Source organism: Prionailurus bengalensis, chromosome D4 (assembly GCF_016509475.1).
Source record: "Prionailurus bengalensis isolate Pbe53 chromosome D4, Fcat_Pben_1.1_paternal_pri, whole genome shotgun sequence".
Taxonomy (NCBI): Eukaryota; Metazoa; Chordata; class Mammalia; order Carnivora; family Felidae; genus Prionailurus; species Prionailurus bengalensis.
Window position 1 is genome coordinate 67,169,790 of NC_057359.1, and position 15,599 is coordinate 67,185,388.

Here is a 15,599-nt window from a genome sequence, read left to right on the forward strand (position 1 = left end):
GACTTTATTTACTAACTGTTATGTGCAATGGATTCTAATGTAAACATACTTAGTTTCCTCTATCAGGGATCTCATAATCTGGACCATGAGATGAATTATTAAAGTACTTGATCAGCAGAACAGTAATTGAAGTCTGTGTCATATATAGTTCAGATACCAAATCAGAGTCTGTCTAGCAGCAACAACAAGAAAGCATGGCTTAAAAATAGAGAAGTTTGTTAGGTAGACTTGGTAGGATTGTGGAGAAAGGACTAATAGGTTTGCTTAACTATTGTTCTATTTAGACTATTCCTATTTTTTCTTCTTTTTATTTATTTTTAATTTTTAAATTTAAATCCAACTTAGCTGACATATAGTGTAATAATGGTTTCAGGAGTAGAATTTAGTGATTCATCACTTACATATAACACCCAGCTTATTTTTTCTTCTTATTAAAAAAATCCTATGTGCATATTTTTACATAAAGTAAAAGCTTTATTAGAGATTGTTCCCTCGACTAGATTCCCAGAATTGAATCATTATTATTGTTTGTGCTGTTTGAGAAATAGAAAGGGTAAGTGAGCAATGTTCTGATACAGTAAAGTACAAGATTTTATTCTTCAGTCTCTTGTTTTTCCTTTGACTCTTTAGGACTCTTAGAAGTTATATGGACTTCCTTGTCAGCATGCTTTATCCTATCTTCCTTTTTTCCCCCTATTTTTAAAATAAACTTTTTATTTTATGATAATTTTATTTTTCATTTATTTTTTAAAAATTATTTATTTATTTATTTATTTTTTTTTTTCAACGTTTATTTATTTTTGGGACAGAGAGAGACAGAGCATGAACGGGGGAGGGGCAGAGAGAGAGGGAGACACAGAATCGGAAACAGGCTCCAGGCTCTGAGCCATCAGCCCAGAGCCTGACGCGGGGCTCGAACTCCCGGACCGCGGGATCGTGACCTGGCTGAAGTCGGACGCTTAACCGACTGTGCCACCCAGGCGCCCCTTTTAAAATTTTTTTAATGTTTAATTTTGAGAGAGAGAGAGAGAGAGAGAGATCACAAATGGGGGAGGAGCAGAGAGAGGGAGACACAGAATCCGAAGCAGGCTCCAGGCTCCGCGCTGTCAGCACAGAGCCCGACATGGGACTCGAACTCACGAACCACGAGATCATAACCTGAACCGAAGTTGGTCACTTAACCAACTGAGCCACCCAGGCTCCCCTATGATAATTTTAGATTTATGGGAAAGTTGCAAAGATAATACAGAGAGTTCCTGTATACCAATTACCCAGTTTCCCCTAATGTTAACATTGTTACCATAGTACCTGGCTCAAAGCTAAGAAACTAAGGTTGGTGCATTATAATGAACTACATTCCAGATGTTATCTGGATTTCACCAGTTTTTCTACTAATGTCCTTTTTCTATTCTAGGATCTAACCTAAGATACCACATTGTATTTAGATACCCAGCCTTTTGCAACCTGATTTTAGACCAAGATTTAAGCATGACACTGAGTTGTACCAGCTACGTCATCACATGTCCCAGTTCTGCCCATTCAAGGGCATTGAGTTGCCTGTTATTTTGATGTTGCTCCTCACTACCTCTAACTGGAAATAATCTCCCTTGACTCTGATTTTCCATAGATTTTGTTTTTGCTTTATTTTTCTCATGCCTTAATTTGGGAACTTCTGCTGATTTGTCTGTCCTTTCTGAGTTCTAGATAGAATCAGGCCTGGTAAATCTGTCGGCCTGAAACCTGAGCCCCACTTGAAACTAAAATCAGTTCTTAAGTGCATTTGTTTTGTTAAGATGATAGGGTGATGATGCCACATTGATGTCTTGATCAAGATACCTTTGGAGAATCAGAGCCGTAAGGTCAAGTCACCCAGTTTTTAGTCACTCCATTTTACCAGAAGTTAAAGACCAGAGATAGTTGTTGGATCAGAGGTTCTCTTAGCTTCATAGACTGAAGATTGAAAACCAGGTTCCCATGGTTTTAGCTCTCAAAAAATATATTTGCCTTTTTAGTACTTACAGCTGTGAAGCTAAAAAAGCAAATTTGAATAATTTCTTTAAATTAGTGTATTTAAGACATTGGCTTTTTAAAAAATGATCTCATATTTCCTATTCTGTTTATATCTTCATATTTTACAACAGGTAGATTGTCTTAGGGTTCCTTAATTGTACTTCCAAACCTCTAGTGAGTAGCAGGCACTAATTGAATCATTGGGGGAAGAACTTTGAATGCATTTTATATGGTAATTATATACATATACAGTATACAGAAGTGGGAGTTGTTTATGTAGTTAGCTTTGTTTGTGTGTTTTGAGAGAAGATTACCTCAGGGGTGCCTGGCTGGTGCCATCGGTACAGCGTGCAACTCTTGATGCCCCATGATGGATGTAGAGGTTACTAAAATAAAAATAAAATCTTTAGAAAGAAGATGATTACCTCAGAATGAATAAGTGGCAGACCTTTCATTTATGTGAAGTAAATTATATTTCTTAAGACTGCCATGTGTCTTCTTGTTTGAATGTAATTCTTTGAAGTATTGTGTAAGGTAGTAGTCCAAGAGATATAAAAACACTTTCACTAAACGAGTTGACATGAATGTGCATAGCATTCTTTTTTTTTTTTTTTAAGCTTACTTATTTTGAGAGAGACAGAGACAGCAAGAGTAGAGGGAGGGGAAGAGAGAGAGAATCCCAAGGAGGCTCCAGGGCAGCGCACAGCCTAGTGAAGGGCTCAAACCCATGAAGTCGTGAGATCATGACCTGAGCTGAGACCAAGAGTTGGATGCTTAACTGAGTGAGCCATCCCACCGCCCCTGCATGGCATTATTTGTGGTAGCCAAAAACAAAAAACAAAAAACAAAAACCCAACACAGAAACCACCCAACTGCATCTTCTGGTGACCAGATAAACAAGTTATAGTATGTTCAGACAATGGAATACTCAGCAATAAAGAGAAATGAGGTACTGATACATGCAATAACATAAATGAATCTCCAAAATATGCTCAGTGGAAGAAATCAGATAGGAAGAGTTATACTGTATAACTGCACGTATGTGAAGTTATAGAACACCAAAACCAGTCAAGGAAGTAGTAAGATCATTGATTGCCGGGGGCCAGGCTGGATCGATGGCCCGACTGCCCAAGAGCATAGGGAACTTTAAGAAGCAGGGAGGACGAAGCGTTCTGTGTCCTGCTTGTTGTGGTGGTTACACAGGTATATGTGTTCATCAAAACTTAAAGTGGCTGCATTTCATAATGTGTAAATTACTTCCCAGGAAAGTTTATTTAAGAAAAAAAAAGTTTATTTACAAGGTTAAAAGAAAAATGACAACTTAGAAAACTGATGTGAAGAGAAAAGAGCTCAAGATTACAAATGTTGAAATAGAGAACTGGGACCAGAAGCGATGAATTTGATCAAGGCAGGCCCAATTGCCGTGATAAACTCTGAGCTTTTTGCACCTGATTGGACAGACTAGGTAATCTGAATTCAAAATAAAAGAAGACTTTTTTATTTAGTATAAAAGTTGAAATTACAGTGTAATCTCTTTTTTAAAATTACCTGTTCTATCCAAAGAGAAATACTATTAAAATTGTCTGAGAGAAAGCAAGCACAACTGAATCTAATTGGTTGTTGATGAGCTATAGATCAAATTTTGGGAAGTTATGCAGTAGAAATAAACGTGTCCTGAGGCTCTGTTTCTGGCATTAAAAAAAAGTTCTGCGCATGCTTTACACGGATGGTTTTTGATATAGTCATTATGCAGGTGCATTCAGGTGTTAAATGATAACAACTACCCATATAAGCTTTAATTTGTCTACTCACTGATGATATAAATTTGTTCTTGTTTCTCCTGTAGTACAGATAATCACTAGTTATGTCCTCTGGAGATTGCATAGCAGAGTTTAATAGTTGGTAGGATAGGTGAAATCACTCAATTTATACTGGAAGTCAGTGGGAAAATGAGGTTCAGTGGGTAGAATTTTACTTTATACAACATGTGTATGCTGCATATATTGATTATATGTTAGAAGTTTGGAATAGCAGTGGAGTGTTGGATCAATAAAGACCTCAGAGATTATATTCTCGTTTAGGCTCTGAAAAGTATATTACCATTCCACTATTACCCTTTTTACTTCTGTATTATCTATAGTGGGATTGTGAGAAGTTTAGTGGAAGAGATAGTTTTAAAAAATGCTAGTAACCATACTGTAACCTTGGCTTCTTTCTTTCTTTCCTTCTTTTCTTTCTCTTTCTCTTTCTTTCTTTTTTCTTTCTTTCTTTCTTTCTTTCTTTCTTTCTTTCTTTCTTTCTTTCTTTCTTTCTTTCTTTCTTTTAAGAGGGCACAAGTGACTACGAGGCAGAGAGAGAGAGAGAGAGAGAATCTCACAAGGGGCATAGAGAGAGAGAGAGAAGCTGGGCTCACCCGAACCAGGGCTCACGTTTTACCCGAAGCGGGTCTGGAGCTCTCCTGATTGGGGCTTGACCTCACCCGATATGGGACTTGAACTCAAAAACAGTGAGATCATGACCTGAGCCGAAGTCAGACGCTTAAAGACTGAGCCACCCAGGCGCCCTGTAACCTTGGTTTTCAAGAGTAGAGTGTATTTCTTAGAAAATTGGGCAAAATTGGTGGTGATAACTTAATGTGGCACAGTAATTCCTCACTTTGCCACATTCCCTTTGGTCCAAACACAAATCACTGATGAATATGTCTACAAGACATCGCTGGGGGCATCTGAGTGACTCAGTTAAGCAATCTCAACTCAGGTCATGATCTTGCAGTTCCTGGGATCGAGCCCCACATCAGGCTCTGTGTTGACAGTATGGAGCCTGCTTGGGATTCTCTCTCTCCTTCTCTCTCTGCCCCTCCTTTGCTGACTTGCTCTCTCTCTCCCGAAATAAGTAAATAGACACTAAAAAAAAAAAAAATTAAAGACATCAACATCACTCATCATCAGAGAAATGCAAATCAAAACCACAATGAGATATCACCTTACACCTGTCAGAATGGCTAAAATAAAAAACACAAGAAATAACAAGTGTTGGCAAGGATGTGGGGGAAGAAAGAACCCTCCTACACTGTTGGTGGGAATGTAAATTGGTATAGCCACCATTGAAAGCAGTATGGAGGTTCCTTAAAAAGTTAAAAATCAAAATATCATATAATCCAATAATTCCACTATTGGGTACTTATCCAAAGAAAACAAAAACACTAATTTGAAAAGATATTTTTGCACCCTTGTTTATTACAACATTATTTACAATAGCCAAGGGGTATCTGGATGGCTCAGTCTGTTGGGCATCTGACTTCAGCTCAGGTCATGGTCTCACAGTCCGTGAGTTCAAGCCCCACATCAGGCTCATTGCTGACAGCTCAGAGCTTGGAGCCTGCTTCGAATTCTCTGTCTCCCTGTTTCTCTGCCCCTCCCTGACTCACGTTCTGTCTGTCTGTCTCTCTCTCCCTCTCTCTCAAAAATGAATAAACATTAAAAAAAAAACAATTACAATAGCCAAGATATGGAAACAACCCAAGTGTGTCCATCAATAAACAAGTGCATAAGGAAGATGTAATGTGTACACACACACACACATATGCACACACAGGAATATTACACAGCCATAAAAAAGGATGAGATCGTGCCATTTGAAAAAAACATAGATGGACCTAGAGAGTATTCCACTAAGTGAAATAAGTCAGACTGAGAAAGACAAATACCATATGATTTCACGAATAAATGGAATCTAAAACAATCAAAACCAAATGAATGAACAAGCAGAAAGCAGAATCAGACCCATCAATAGAGGGAACAAACTGATGGTTGCCAGAGAGGAGGGGGTAGGGAGTTCGGTAAAATGAGTGAAGGACAATGGGAGATATAAGCTTCCAGTTATGGAATAAATAAGTCATGGGAATAAAAGGCACAGCATAAAGAATATAGTCATTGACAATGTAGTAGCAGTGTATGGTGATAGATGGCAACTACACTTAGGATGAATATAGCATGATGTATAAACTTGTCAGATCACTATGTTGTACACCTGAAACTTATGTAACATAGTGTGTCACCTATACTCAAATACAAAAAAAAAAAAAAAAAAAAAAGAAAATAAAAATAAATAAATAAATAAAAGACCTAGTGGAACTAAAACAGAATGGAATAAGTGATGAAAAGCAGTATTTAAACAAAATTCCCAAATTAAAGACAGACAAGTGGGATAAATAATAAACCTACATCTAGATACTTCTTAAGGAAACTGTAATGTCAAAAACAAAAAAATTTGCAGGCTACCAGACAAAATAGATTGCTTACAAAGGAACAGCAAATATACCTCTGAAACAGTAGAGGCCAGAAGATAATGGAGGTTATAGCATCTTTCAAAAGCTGAGGAGAAATAACTAAGAAAGTTATATGTAGTTAAAACTAACGTTCAAGGGGCGCCTGGGTGGCTCAGTCGGTTGAGCGTCTGACTTCAGCTCAGGTCACAATCTCACGGTTCGTGAGTTCGAGCCCCGCGTTGGGCTCTGGGCTAATGGCTCAGAGCCTGGAGCCTGCTTCTGATCCTGTGTCTCCCTCTCTCTCTGCCCCTCCCCCATTCATGCTCTGTCTCTCTCTGTCTCAAAAATAAATAAACATTAAAAAAAATTAAAAAAAAAAACTAACATTCAAGAGGGAAGTCAAAATAAAGACATTTACACATATAAAAAGACTAAGAAAGTTTATGTCTCAGAGACCCATGCTTAAAGATCTATTAAAGGACCCAGAAGGAAGACATAATATATATGAAATAATGGTGAACACAGAAATGGGTAAAATATGTCAGTAAATTTATGAGCCATTGCCTGTAAAAAATAAAATGACAATGTGTTAAAAAGAAAAGTCAAAAAAGGAGAACTGTTGGGGCACCTGAGTGGCATAGTCAGTTGAGCAACCGACTCTTGATTTCAGCTCAGGTCATAATGTTACGAGTTCGTGAGATCAAGCCCTGCTTCAGCCTCAGCGCTGGCAGCATGGAGCCTGCTTGGGATTTTCTCTTCCTCTCTCTCTGCCCCTCCCATGCTTGTGCTCTCTTGCTCTGTCTGTCTCAAAAATAAATAAACATTTTAAAAAAAAAGGAAAACTTTTTTTTGTTTTTTATTTATTTTTTTAATTTATTTATTTTTTAATATATGAAATTTATTGTCAAATTGGTTTCCATACAACACCCAGTGCTCATCCCAAAAGGTGCCCTCCTCAATACCCATCACCCACCCTCCCCTCCCTCCCACCCCCCATCAACCCTCAGTTTGTTTTCAGTTTTTAACAGTCTCTTATGCTTTGGCTCTCTCCCACTCTAACCTCTTTTTTTTTTTTTTTTCCTTCCCCTCCCCCATGGGTTTCTGTTAAGTTTCTCAGGATCCACATAAGAGTGAAACCATATAGTATCTGTCTTTCTGTGTATGGCTTATTTCACTTAGCATCACACTCTCTAGTTCCATCCATGTTGCTACAAAAGGCCATATTTCATTTTTTCTCATTGCCACGTAGTATTCCATTGTGTATATAAACCACCATTTCTTTATCCATTCATCAGATGATGGACATTTAGGCTCTTTCCATAATTTGGCTACTGTTGAGAGTGCTGCTATAAACATTGGGGTACAAGTACCCCTATGCATCAGTACTCCTGTATCCCTTGGATAAATTCCTAGCAGTGCTATTGCTGGGTCATAGGGTAGGTCTATTTTTAATTTTCTGAGGAACCTCCACACTGCTTTCCAGAGCGGCTACACCAATTTGCATTCCCACCAACAACAGTGCAAGAGGGTTCCCGTTTCTCCACATCCTCTCCAGCATCTATAGTCTCCTGATTTGTTCATTTTGGCCACTCTGACTGGCGTGAGGTGATACCTGAGTGTGGTTTTGATTTGTATTTCCCTGATAAGGAGCGACGCTGAACATCTTTTCATGTGCCTGTTGGCCATCCGGATGTCTTCTTTAGAGAAGTGTCTATTCATGTTTTCTGCCCATTTCTTCATTGGGTTATTTGTTTTTCGGGTGTGGAGTTTGGTGAGCTCTTTATAGATTTTGGATACTAGCCCTTTGTCCGATATGTCATTTGCGAATATCTTTTCCCATTCCGTTGGTTGCCTTTTAGTTGTGTTGGTTGTTTCCTTTGCTGTGCAGAAGCTTTTTATCTTCATAAGGTCCCAGTAATTCACTTTTGCTTTTAATTCCCTTGCCTTTGGGGATGTGTCGAGTAAGAGATTGCTATGGCTGAGGTCAGAGAGGTCTTTTCCTGCTTTCTCCTCTAGGGTTTTGATGGTTTCCTGTCTCACATTCAGGTCCTTTATCCATTTTGAGTTTATTTTTGTGAATTGTGAAGTTTATTGTCAAATTGGTTTCCATACAACACCCCAGTGCTCATCCCAAAAGATGCCCTCTTCAATACCCATCACCCACCCTCCCCTCCCTCCCACCCCCCATCAACCCTCAGAAAGGAAAACTCTTGATGATAAGTTGAGGAGGAGTTGATTTGTCAGTGTTCAAGGAGTAAAGTATATTTAAGTTCTGTGTGTAAGAAAAGGGTAGAGATTCTGCATACAATCTGTTTTTATTAGCAAATCTTATAGTGGCATATATATGTTAAAAGTAAACAGTAACTATTACAAACAGTATCTACTGCTAGTTAGAAATAGTATTTAAAACTTCCAGATAGGGGCATCTGGCTGGCTCAGTTGGTAGAGTATGGGACTCTCGATCTTGGGGTTGTAAGTTTGAGCCCCACATTGGGTGTAGAGATTACTTTAAAAAATATTTTTTAAAAACTTCCAAATAAACAGAACAAAAGGGAATTTATAAACATTTATCAATTAAAGGAAATTAGGAAAGGTGGGTCAAAGAAAAGGTATGGTAAGCTGAAAACATGTGAAGATAATCATAATAACAGCATTATAATAGCACTTACTGTGTATGTGCTAGATACTGTTCTAAGTGAGTACTTTACCTTTATTTATTCATTGTATGCTGACATCTCTGTTAGGTACTGTTAGTACCCACATTTTATAAATGAGGAAGTTAAGGTACAAAGAAATTGACCAAGGTATTACAACTGATAACAGACAGAGCCAGGATTTGAGCCCAGGCAGCCTGGCTCTAGAATTCAAAAAATGTCCAAATATATAATTAACCACAGGAAATAATAGCAGATTAAGCTAATTCATATAAAGATTAAAATGCGATAGAAAAAAAAAAAACAAAACATACCTATATAATGCTTGGTAAAAGGCATACCTAAAACAAAATCATACAGAAAGGTTGAAAAAATTATAGAGATAGAAAAAAGATATTCCCCAATACTATTAACCAAAGGAAACTGGTGCTAAATTAAAAGGCCCACAACACAATTTTACAGAGAGATGGTGCACCAAGAAGTGTTAGAGGACTTTAATAATGTGGTCTTTAAGTATATAAATCAAAAGCCGATGAAATTCTAATGAATATTGACATGTCCACAATTATGGTGGGAGATTCCGAAATACTTTTATTTCAAAAAACTGCTGATTCAAGCAAAAAAGGAATTAATAAAACTATTGAAAATATGAGCAAAATCAAGCTTGATTTATCATATATATGTAAATATATATGTAAATATATATGTAAATATATATATGTAAATATATATGTAAATATATATATACATACATATATATACACACACACACACACACATATATATATATATATATATATATATATGTAAAAGTCTTTACCCAACAAATGGTGGATATACTTTCTTCTCGGCTATAAATGGGACATTTACAAAAGTTGGTCATGTACTATATCATAAAGACAATCTTAATAAATTTCACATCATTAATAAAAATCTTCCTCTGTGTGTGTGTGTGTGTGTGAGAGAGAGAGAGAGAGAGAGAAAGAGAGAGAGATTCTGTTAACAGGTTAAAGGGAGAAAATATACATGTTTATTTCAATAGGTGGCATTGTTTGACCACAATGGAATTAAATTATAAATAAACAATTAAAGACCTCTTTAAGATATATGGAAACTTTAAAATGCCTTCATTAATAACTAATGAGTTTAAAATGGAGGGTTGATGGGGGTTGGGGGAGAGGGGGAAGTGGGTGATGGGCGTTGAGGAGGGCATCTGTTGGGATGAACACTGGGTCTTGGGTGGAAAAAAAATAAAAAATAAAAGCCAAAAAAAAAAAAAGAAATAATAGTGGTAATTATAAAATTTTTAGGACTCAAAGATAATGTACTATACATATCAAAACTTGTAGGATGCAGTTAAAAGGATAGCAGTAAACCTGTAGCCTTAAAAACATTTAAATATTAAAAAATAGATTAAAAAAGCAAATTAAGGGGCACCTGGGTGGCTCAGTCGGTTAAGGGTCCAACTTCAGCTCAGGTCATGATTTCAGGGCTCGTGGGTTCAAGCCCTGTGTCAAGCTCTGTGCTGACAACTTACAGCCTGGTTCTGTGTCTCCCTCTCTCTCTGCTGCTCCCCTGCTCACATTCTGTCTCTCTTTCTCTCAGATGTAAACAAACATTAAAAAAATTATTTAAAAAAACAAATTAAGCATTTAATTGAAGAAAGTAAAAGAATAATGCTGTCAGCCTAAGCAAAGTGAAGGAAGAAAGCCAAGAAACAACAAAAAAATAATAATGAAATAGAAAACAGTATCAAAGATCAACCAATCCAAATGCTCGTTCTTAAAAGAAAATAAAAACTAGCAAATTAAACTAGACATCTAACAAGATTGATCAAGAAAAAAAGAAAAAGGGCGCTTGGATGGCTCAGTCTGTTAAGCATCTGACTTTGGCTCAGGTTGTGATCTCACAGTTCATGGGTTCAAGTCCCATTGTCAGGCTCTGTGCTGACAGCTCAGAGCCTCGAGCTGGCTTCAGATTCTTTGTCTCTCTGTGTCTCTCCCCTGCTCACGCTTTGTCTCTCTCTCTCAAAAATAAACATTTAAAAATTTTTTTAAAAAGAGTAAAATTAAATATTGACTACTCTAACCCAAGAGCTTTAGAGTTTATGCTCTTAACTATGTTACACTGACTTCCAAAGGAAAATGTTAGGGACGTTAAATCATTAAATTTGATAATAAGGTGTAATACGAAAATGATAAAATTTTCTGGGCAAAAATAAATGTCAAAACTCAAGAAGATCTACGAAACTTATACTCATGAAAGAAATTGAATTAATAATCAGAAATTCTTCTTTCCAGGGTGCCCGGGTGGCTCAGTCGGCTAGGCGTCCAGCTTTGTCTCAGGTCATGATCTCACGGTTCATGGGTTTGAGCCCCGCATCAGGCTCTGTGCTGACAGCTCAGAGCCTGGAGCCTGCTTCAGATTCTGTGTCTTCTTCTCTCTCTACCCCTCCCCTGCTCATGTTCTGTCTCTCTTCTCTCTCAAAAATAAATAAACATTTAAAAAAAGAAAAAGAAAAATTCTCCTTTCCCCCTCTTGTCCCAAATGAAAGGCCAAGAAAGTTTACAGGAAAGTTTTACCATGCCTTCACAAAGTAGATTATTCCCTATATTATATCTCCTATTTCAGAAAATTTTAAAAGGAAAAATATGAAAAATATGCTTTAAGCAACCCATTGTCTGAGATTGATAGCAAAATTAGACTTGGACAATGCCAACAAAATTTTTAAAGGGAAATTACAATATTGTCGAACAGATGAAAATATCTTAAATGAAATACAACAAATCAAATTTTATAGTATCTATATATTTGTGTAATTCTCAACATTAAAGGATTAAAAGATTAAAGGAGAAAAACCTTTGATGATTGTTTCAATAGATGACATTAAAAACTTTTGATAAATTTCATAATTAACCAGAAGGGAGGGGAAAGATCTTTTAGCAAGTTTGAAATAAAAGGGATCTGGAATTTCCTTAACCAGATAAAGGGAATATACCAAAAACCTAGAGTGAGCAATCATATTTAATGGTAAACTTTTTAGAAGCTTTTCTATTAAAATCAGAAACAAACAAAAACTATGTGCTATCCTTGCTTCCATTAAGCCAAATGCTAGAAGGCTTAGGCATTGTAATAACACAAGAAAAAGAAATTAAGAATTAAAGAAGAGACCAAACTGATAATGAGAATAAACCATTTGTGGTGTTTTACAGGAAATTCTTGTTTAAGACCATGGCTCTGCTGTTTTAACTTCAGAGTCTAATGCAAATTATGTTTAAAAAGGTCAGATTCAGTTACAATTGATGGTGTCTCTGTCTCACTTAGCCTAGCTACCTAGGAATAATAACAGCAATGTTTTTCACTTAGCAATAATGTCTATAGGTTGTACAATTAAACTGGTGAGATTACTTCATCCCACCACCAGTGAGTGGTTTTACAGATTGTAAGGATGTCTGTGAGGAGAAAAAAATGGAAACGGTCTACTCCAACTAACTCTCTCTCTCTGTCTTTTTTTTTTTTAACTCCCAACTAACTCTTAATTCTAATTACTATTTTATGCAAAGATAAAATGAATGTGGTATGAAATAGAAATGTGAATGTAAGGATTTTTGTTTATGTGAAAAGATCCCTTGAACTTACTAGGTTCGAATTGAAATCTGTTCCCATTTTAGATCCTGTCTCAGAGCTTTCAAGTACAAACTGCTTAGCCAAACAGAATCTTAGCTTTCAAGGCTAAGGTAAGGTCGCAGACCCATGGTGTGGTCCAGTCGTAGTGTTTACTGGTAACCTGGACAGAGCACATGGCATGTGCTGTTCTCTGTCACCCACCCCCCCTCTTCCTCTCCGCAATCCCATTTCACAATCTGTTTTCACGTTTTATGGTTTGTTTACCTTTCCTCTTCTCCTAGGAAGCTGGAATTTTCTTTTTGCTGATCGAATTGAAAATTATTTAAGTGAAAAGAAAACCACAAAGATTTAAGGGTATTTCCATTCAGGAACAAAAATGAACGTTTCGGTTAAATTGTCTTTGAATTACTTTTAACATTGCATATGTAGTTTTAATGTTTTGGTTTTGTTCATTCGAACATTTCATCGTTTAAAATATTGCTGTTGTAAAATTTGTGGTATTCTCATCCCAGACCTGTGATTTTTCTTATGTTCACTTCTTTGATAGACTGTAGAGGCTAATATTTACGAGAGGAACTTCCTGGACTAGGTTACAAAATAGACCGTAATTTCTGCCTCATTTCAACTTCAGTGTGTCAACTTGATAGGAGAGGACAGGTGGACATTCTGGTGACCAGAATCTGATAGGGGAGGGTGGAGGCCAGTGATGGATGGCTGTGTCTGATGACAAAATAAGCATTTCCATGAATATGAGTGTGCAGAATAAAATTGGGACCAGCAGATGGTAGAGCTATGCTGTATCTTATTTCTTCCTCAGCTCTGAGATTTTCTGTGGCCGTTTTTTCACAGAAGCCAGCTGGGATTGTCTATTAACTGCCAGCACCCATTGGTTTGGGTAGAAGGAACTTGTTGCTTTCTTTAGAATTTGTTCAGCCTCTCCTTTTCATGTATGGCTTTACGTTCATCTGGTGGTAAAACATGATATTTAACCGCAGAATACGTGAGAACTGACCTTTCCTTGGAGAACATCCCAGCTAGATCCCATTTCTACAAAATGATTATGCTTTGACATCTGGCTTTTTTCCTGTTCCTTTTTTCTTTAATCCTCTGATATTTTAAATTTCTGTGATCTCTGCGATTGCCACTTCATATCTCATTACTGAAAGTTCTTTTCATGTTGTGAAGAGAAGAAACATTCCTCAGAAAACATCAACACAGAATATAGGGCTGTAATATAAACTTAAACCTAATGAACCTGCTCATTTTAGCTTTCCTTTGTAATATATTGAATTTAATTTACTGATCCAGAGTTCATTTAAGAAACGTGTTTTGGTTTGATTTCTCAGACTTACCTGCTAGTTAAAATAGTTCTGCTATAGACAGAGTAAGATTCATTATAACTAACATTGCCTGGGCTGGTGTCGAGATGTTCTTTAGCATTTGAGATGAAAGAAAGGCAGAAATTACAGATAGGTTTAAGGGACAGAAGCCTGGGAATGCATCTTGGAGTCATGCTTGCTGTATATCCTCGGGAAATCCAGGCTCTAAGAGAAAAGAAGATTCACCTCACACATGTGTTGCTTATTTTAGTGTTGTGTAGTCGGCTTCTTTCAGTAGTAGTTTGAATTGGATGGGGATTTAATGATGTGTGAACTATTAAAAATAAGAAAGTAAGTTTGTGGCTGAGAACAGAGATTTAAAAAAAAAGGAGGGGGGCAAGTGGTAAAATAAAAGCAGGGCAGGAAGAATGGGTCTGTATAGCTGTCGTTAAGAGAGATATTGTTGGAGTGCAGACAGCCAAGCATTAGACCTCGGTTCCTGGATTCCTGCGTTTGAGGAGGGGGCTGGTGCGTGAAGCTTTACTCAGAAAGCTGTCTTAAGCGTGGCTTGATTCAGGTTGTCTGGCTGACTAGAAAGGTTTTGTTTCCATTCTCACTTCTGTACTTGCCTCCCCTCCATGCATGAAAAATTGCAAGTATTGGGGTGCCTGGTGGCTCAGTCGGTTAAGTGTCCAACTCTTGATTTCAGCTCAGGTCATGATCGCACAGTTTGTGGGATCAAGCCCCTTCTCGGGCTCTGCTCTGACAGCACAGAGCCTACCTGGGATTCTCTCTCTCCCTCTCTCTGCCCCTCCCCACTGATATACACTCTTTCTCTCAAATAAATAAATAAACTTTAAGAAAAAATGAAGAAGTGCAAGTATTAGAAATGTTGTAAAAAAAAAAAAAAGGAATAGTTAACTAGAATTTAAATAAAACTTGGAGGAAACAAAGAATATCTATATATTCATGGATTTATTTACCTGAGATGTTTAAGGAATGGCCACAGCTAAATCCAAGTCCTTCCCTGGGGTTTTCTGAGCTCTATCATTTTTCCTCCACTTTTTGGCAGCTTTTTGCTTTGACTTCATTCTCAGACAGACTCTTTCTGCTAAGAGATAACAAAGATGCTCAGCTTCCATCTCACCAGCTTAGAAACCTCAGCAAAAAAGAATGCCTCTTTCCTCCAGTAGTCCCAACGGAAATCCCAGAGCTGACTTTTATTTGCCTAATTTGTGTATATTCCCATCCCTGATCCAGTCACTATAATGTACTGGTTACGCCTGGGTCTTTGTATCTCAGGGGCCTGGGGGTTGGGTTAGCCCCTCCTAAACCATAGAGAATAAGGAGAGGGAAATGGAGGTGCTGTCACATTAGAAGAGGAATGGGAGGGGCACCTGGGTGGCTCAGTCGGTTAAGCATCTGACTCAATACCAGCTCAGGTCATGATTTCACGAGTCGATTCGTGAGTTCCAGCCCCTCGTCTGACTCTGTGCTGACAGTATAAAGCCTGCTTGGGTTCTCTCTCTCTCTGCCCTTCCCCTGCCCACGCACAGGTGCTCTCTCTCCCTCTCTCTCTCTCTAAATAAATAAACTTAAAAAAAATAGAAGAGGAAGGGGATGCTGGACAGTCAGAAACAACAAAATACCCACCATGTCTGTCCCCAAAGCTATTGAGTGGGAGAGGCCTTTCCTTCAGCCCAAAGTTCACTAGCAACTGGG

At 37.6% G+C, this 15,599-nt stretch overlaps 1 protein-coding gene across 1 annotated transcript in view; it reads left to right on the plus strand.

The window, feature by feature from the left end:
* The window catches only part of FKTN (fukutin), a 77,147-nt gene that overhangs the window by 55,892 nt on the left and 5,656 nt on the right, over positions 1 to 15,599 (plus strand). The window lies entirely within an intron of this gene.